This window comes from Salmo salar, chromosome 09, assembly GCF_965601325.2.
Source record: "Salmo salar chromosome 09, fSalSal1, whole genome shotgun sequence".
Classification (NCBI taxonomy): Eukaryota; Metazoa; Chordata; class Actinopteri; order Salmoniformes; family Salmonidae; genus Salmo; species Salmo salar.
This window is the reverse complement of record NC_138299.1, coordinates 26,655,001-26,661,802: the sequence shown is the minus strand read 5'-3', so window position 1 is coordinate 26,661,802 and position 6,802 is coordinate 26,655,001. Positions and strand designations below refer to the sequence as shown.

Genomic DNA, 6,802 nt, shown 5'->3' with positions numbered 1-6,802 from the left:
TCATGAAGCTGGTTGAGAGAATGCCAAGAGTGTGCAAAGCTGTAATCAAGCCAAAGGGTGGCTACTTTGAAGAATCTCAAATATAAAATACACTTTGATTTGTTTAACACTGTTTTGGTTATTACATGATTCCATGTGTTATGTCATAGTTTTGATTTCTTAACTATTATTCTACAATGCAGAAAATAGTAAAAATAAAGAAAAACCCTGTAATGAGTAGGTTTGTCCAAACTTTTGACTGGTACTGTATATATGTGAACTTTATTTGTTAACTTCATTTGGTGCAAATATATATGAACATAATATGAACTTATTTTTTTGGCAAATATATATGAACATATATGAACTTCATATGGTGCAAATATATATTAACTTTATTTATAAAAGCAATAATACACTTGAGCGTATGCATTTGGAGTCACAAGTGGACTCAGCATTTTACATTTGACCTTTAACCTCTCTGTTTCTGTTCTGGGTCAAAAGTAACAGCAGGTAAAGGGTCTGAACTTTGTAGCCAAAGTTTGAGACGCAATCGGTTCAGAGATTAGGCTGTATTGATCCAGGTTCATATCAGAAATTAGTTTTATAAAAAATAAAGTCAATCAGGACACCAGGCTGAGCTGGAGCCAGCTCTTATCAGCACAAAGCAGGTTAAAGGTACACTGCAATATGACATCATCATATGGGTCAACTTCCTACTTACAGAAATCAACAGTAAAAATGAATTTCTGCCAAGACTGACAGTATTGGCACTGCCACTATAGTCTCAATGGAAGGTACAGTACACATTGAGAGGGAATAGATTTGGAAATCCCTCTGCTGTGTTGGGATGAATATTTTCCCAAAACTCTAACACGTTTCAATATCGGGAATAATTCATATTAGAGTCCCAGGAAATACCCCAAAAATCAGAAGTGCCCATTTAAAGCGTTTAAAACCAAGATATAGTCACAATGCCAGGGTTATCCCTAAATAAGAGGGGCGCTGCGCCACCTTGTCGGCTTGGCTGTGGCACTATGTAAAGATTTCAGAGAAAATGAAACTGATATTTAGTCATGATAGAGTAACTATCTTTGATCACCAATGACGTGAATTGCAAAACAGGCCGTTCATAAATTCCGAGCGTTATCATGTTATCAATTCAGAGCATTTCAGCTGTAGACCATCTCGACACAGCGCATCCCGAGTATAGCGTTGTCGGATCATACAAACGTTGTAACGGCAGTCAAACAAAAGTCAAATGACCAAAGTTGCTAAACTTGCTAGATATCTCCTATATTTGGCTAAATTGAGTTGATATTTATACAGATAGCGCAATAATAACGGGCAGATGACGAGCGGAAATAGTTTAATTATCAAGGTATCAACTCGGTTTTAAAAATATCCATATCTACTCTCATACTGTTGGTTGATCACACATTCTCTACCGAAGTTCTTATATCAGCAGCAAGTACGAGACATCTCAGAGAAGCGGGGGAAATGTTCTAGCCGTATTTTGACATGCATAGGCGAGAGACGTGACTTGATAATGTAACCTATGGTTTACATAATAAAGTTAGGAATTTTCACACGCGATAGGTGTCAGAATTTGGAGTTTCAGTGGGATTGAGAATGGTTAGGAAAACAGCCTAGGCTCCAGGACAGGACAAGATAGAATTTCCCCTCACGTTTCTCTGAATTGTTAAGACTTCATGTCTGTGACAGAGATGCCCATGCATTTTGTGGAACTGCATTAGTGCGACAAAGGGGGAAAATGTAGTAATTTCTCGGGTCTTGTCATAAAAAATATTTGCGGGACAGTCCATGGATCCCAGCTACCCATCATAATAACTACCACTGTGTATGACGATGTCATATTGTTGAATCTACCTTTAACCAAACTTAACATGGATGTATTGCACAGGTGTGATATAGAAGTTATGACATAAGTCATTACTTCCTTTGAACTCACAGGACCCCCTTGAAAACGAGTTAGTTGGTTCATCTCAAGGAGTTTAATAAATAAATATATTCGTGTTTTTATTTGGTGAGGGTTTACATTTTTCTAATGTTGATGTGTCCATGTACCTCAGCTTGGACATATCTCTTGTTGCCCCTAGCAATATTGATAGTAGTTATGTACTGCTGATTTATGTTCTTCCATTTAGAATGTCCAAACTGAATGAGAATGATGAAAACAGTGTTTAATAGGACCTGGGTCTGCTGTATCTGGGAGTGTCCAGAGGGGTATATTGCAAAACATTATCAATCAATTAGCCAGCTAACTTTGATAAACAACAGTTGATTTTTTGGTTCATTAAGAAAGCTAAACATAGCGATGTCTTTTTGGTTGTAGAGTCCATTAGACGTCCCCATTTCATTTTACCCCCCCCCCCCCCCCAAAAAAAAAAGTATTTAAAAATATTCAGGCAAGTTAACTGGCTAACTCCTTGATCTAGCTTTGTAGTATACCCCTCTGGAGGGTTCAACGTTTGACGGGCTAACTAATTGATCTTTCTTGGTGACATACTGCTCTGATGCTAATGTTTGGAGATTGTCGCACTAAAGTTGATGTTGTGAGATGGATTATTACTGTAACATTACCTCCTGAAAAGACTATTAACCTGTGACAATTCAGACATACTATGAGATACCACAGAGATAGTAGTAGTATCTATAGCGATATTGGTAATAAGAGATAAGATAACCCATATTTTAAAACATGTAGTTTCATCAGAATATACAAATGTTACATGAGTCAGTATCTATTTAATTTTATATCTTTGCATTTTAATACATTATAATGTGACTGAAATGAAGAATATATAAACTATTCATACCCAACATGTGTGGTTGTGTTCTTTCCCCTGGTAGTTCCAATGACATACTCTTTCCCCTTCTTTTTCTCTCTCTCACACACACACACACACACACACACACACACACAACAATTATATCCAGTGTAATGATTAAGCATAGATGCTTTGTAAAATAATGATACAATGTGGACACAACATTTAGGTTTACTTTATACTTTCATATGTCAGTCAATGACAATATGAGCAGAAACTCCCTGAGGACCAGTTCAGTAGCCACCTGGAGGCAGGTGGTTGACATAGTAACAGTAGAGTTACTGTACAGTAACCATAATAACAGCATAGTTACAGCATATTAATCATAGTACTAGGGTTACTATGGTATAGTAACCATAGTAACAGCAGATCTTCGACTTCTCTACACCGATACACACACACGCAGGCACACACCCTTTCTCTGCCGACACACACACACACACACACACACACTGGCACAAGCACACACAGTGGCTTGACAAGAGAATCAGACAAACTGAAACTGTTTTCCTTCAAATAACTTCTTTTCAGATTAAGGACCTGAATCGAACAGTATAGCTTGTCTGTCTCCTTTTAACACTACAGGAAACCATACAGTACCAGAGCTATAGCTTATCTCAGCACACACACACACACACACGTTTCTGCTGTAACAAACAGCAGAAACATAGCTTCAGTCCTGTTTCTGACTCCACCGCCTGGCTCAGCAGTCTACAGAGTAGCTAACAAAACCCATCACTGCTGTTCAGACAATTACTACTGCAATATAGCGCTACTCTTTATGAAATAAACCCTTCAAAATACACATTTACATCCCTTTACCAGAAGCTCTCCTAACAAACATGTATTCTTCTTTTTAGGATTGTCTTGCAAATAAATTAACAGAGCATTTCTTCAAATATATAACACGTGTTATATCATATTAGATGGCTTCTCTGTATACAGACAAATTCAAGTAACCTCAGTCTGTTTCTACTAACTGACTTCTCTTTAGTGTCTTATTTCTTTAGTTTTATCTATTTATGGCTCAATATGTTTATTTATAGTGTACATATTTATTTGAATACTCCATACTGTAAGTATTGTACCACAGAGAATGAGGAGTGTGTAAATCTGAAATCTGACTACCGCTCTGTAACTCTTGGAAAAGAGTATGGCTGTGTCTGAAATGACACTATTCTCTATTTATTCCTGTCGGAGTTCTGATTGGTTGTTGGGAGCATGGTGGTGAGCTTTGGTTTGTTGTTATGATCTGTGGTTGGTCAGTATAGTCGGGCTGGGAGCTGTGATTGATTGCTTTAGTCTAGCAGAGGGTCAGCATCATCATCCTGTACCGTGAACAGACCTGAGAGAGAGGAAGAGAGAGGAAAAGAGAGAGACAGCGAGACAGCGAGACAAGGGTTGTAGTGCTCATTTAAATGTCCTGTCTTTCGGCTATAGTAAAAACAACATATTTCAATAGAAACATGATAATAATGTAATGCATGTAATACAAACAATAAGGCAGACTGACCCGTGAGTGTGGTGAGAACCAGCAGTACCCCCACCACCAGTCCCACCATTAGGGGGACGTCGACACAGCCCTCCCCAGCCAGGAAGCAGCGTGCCTGGGACAGAGATCCGTTGTTTGGCGCCGGTGGCAGCCGGCTCCAGTTTCTGAAGTTGCTCTTCCCCAACTTCACCCTGCAGCATCACCCTGCATTGTGGGAGGCTCTATTGTCAACCAATCATTAGTGTTTCTGTTTGACCCAAGCGAACGTGACCAAAGACGTGACTGAAACGAACTTTGACGTGATTGTATACAGTGTGGATATGTACAAATTAATGTGATATTTGAGTCTCTCGCTCACCAATTGATAGTACAATGTCACACATATTTACAGTTTGTGAGTGTGTGATATGGGGGAGTTTATTTCGACATTCCAAAGAAAAGCAAGGCTGTGTGCCATGTTGCACTGAGCCTTGCTGTTGGAAAACCACATCAGTGTCTGATTTTAGGCTGTCGCAGATGCACCTTCTCCAACTTCACTCCTCGACTTGTCTGCAGTCAATTGCTTCAGCCTTACCACTCAAACAAGCCCAATGTGTTAGACACACACCTCTTTAAGAGCCTGTCCTATGTGGGTGGTGTTTTCTGGTCCATACATATGACCTGTCCTGTCTGGCTCCTCCCAGTACAGAGCTGCAAACAACACTGTCTCCTCCCCTCCAGAGGAATGGAGGCAAAACTTAAAAGCAGTATTCAGTGAAAACAATGGAGTTACGGACGAGGGGGTCAGAGGTTAAGTACCCCAGTCAGCCAGTGAGTGACGTTGGCCAGGCGTTGACTAAAAGTCACAGAGGGGTTGTAGGGTATGAAGTGAGTCGCCGTTCTGTTCTTGATCCCCAAGTCTGACCACGGCCACATGGCCACGCCCGTCTTGTACCCAGAGTGCCGCGGCTTCGTCCACCAGAAGGGGGTCGGTGTCGTTGAAGGTGGCGAAGTGCTTCTCGGTTGCGGAGTCAAACATATTGCTAGCTACGACACCATGAGACTCTGCATACAGACCTGTCACCTGGAGGGGTCAGAGGTTAGGTTAGTACACCACCCCAAAAACTCACAATGGGTTAGAGGTCAGGGGTAAAAGGTTATACATTACCAGGCTGTAATGGATGGGGAAGGTCTTGGTGATAAAGACATTACTCATCTGTTCCACCAGGACTCCCTGTGAGTACAGAAGCTTTAGGTTGGGTAGAAGGAACCATCAAACGACACCAACAACACCGCCTCCACTTTCTGTCTTTCCCAACGAAGCAGCCAATGAGGCGACGCTAAAGAGGAAGTACAGCATGGCTAACATTCTAAGAGTGAGTGAGTGAGTGAGTGAGTGAGTGAGTGAGTGAGTGAGTGAGTGAGTGACAAACCAAATTAGTGTGGAGTACACACTAAAGTTAGAGTACTTAGTTGAAACAATAAAGCGTCACCCCACCTCTGTTTTGGTATAAAGCTGAGGGATGGGCCTGGAGAAATGTGACGATTCAAATTCAGACAGAGCTATGATGCAAGGACTAACCATCCATGATATCAGAGCTATGAATGCAAGGACTAACCATCCATTATATCAGAGCTATGAATGCAAGGACTAACCATCCATGATATCAGAGCTATGAATGCAAGGACTAACCATCCATGATATCAGAGCTATGAATGCAAGGACTAACCATCCATGATATCAGAGCTATGAATGCAAGGACTAACCATCCATGATATCAAAAGGATAGTTTTAACAATGTTTAGAGGCTATAAAGTGTTTGTTTACAAGCATTGGAGTAAAACAAGCTTATATTTTGGGTAACAGTTTGACTAGGCTTATGAGGCATTTATAAGTTATATTCTTCAAGAATCAATGGGTATCTATCATTTATTTAGAAGTAAAAAAAAATATGTTTGTAACAACTAAGGATTCTAGCTTTAAAACCAATAAAGCCTTTATATGGTCGTGTTCAAGGTGACGTAGGAAAGCAGACGGAAGTGGATGACTGCAGTCGGGGGAAGTGCATATGCTTCAACTAAGTCAACAAACTTTGCTTAGTAAATATACCAAATTAGGGATGTGGAGTATATACCAAAAAAAGCTTTTAACTATAATATATTGTTATAAAGACGTATAATATATGTATTTCAAGATGACATTTTCTGAAAAGCTCCCTCTCCCTGAGGGAGACTCTTCCATGTCCAAATGTCATTTTCGAGTTTGTGTTTCATCTTACTGGGGAGAACAGAGAGGACTATGATAGTTTACAGGTCTGTGAAATCTCCTTAATATACTGAATTACCACTGGTGTGATCTGGCAGGGCTCACAGGACACACTGTGACACACACACACACACATACACACAGTGACACACACACACAGTGACACACACACACAGTGACACACACACACACTGTGACACACACTGTGACACACACTGTGACACACACAGTGAC

At 40.3% G+C, this 6,802-nt stretch overlaps 1 long non-coding RNA gene across 1 annotated transcript in view; it reads right to left on the bottom strand.

The window, feature by feature from the left end:
- Positions 1 to 2,991: 2,991 nt before the first annotated feature.
- The window catches only part of LOC106610945 (uncharacterized), a 4,567-nt gene continuing 756 nt past the window's right edge, over positions 2,992 to 6,802 (bottom strand). Inside the window, exons 2-4 of the long non-coding RNA XR_001330024.3 lie at positions 5,471 to 5,536; positions 4,345 to 5,386; positions 2,992 to 4,176 (exon numbers count right to left, since the gene is read on the bottom strand). This is a non-coding gene — a long non-coding RNA (uncharacterized LOC106610945). The remainder of the gene's footprint in view (positions 4,177 to 4,344; positions 5,387 to 5,470; positions 5,537 to 6,802) is intronic.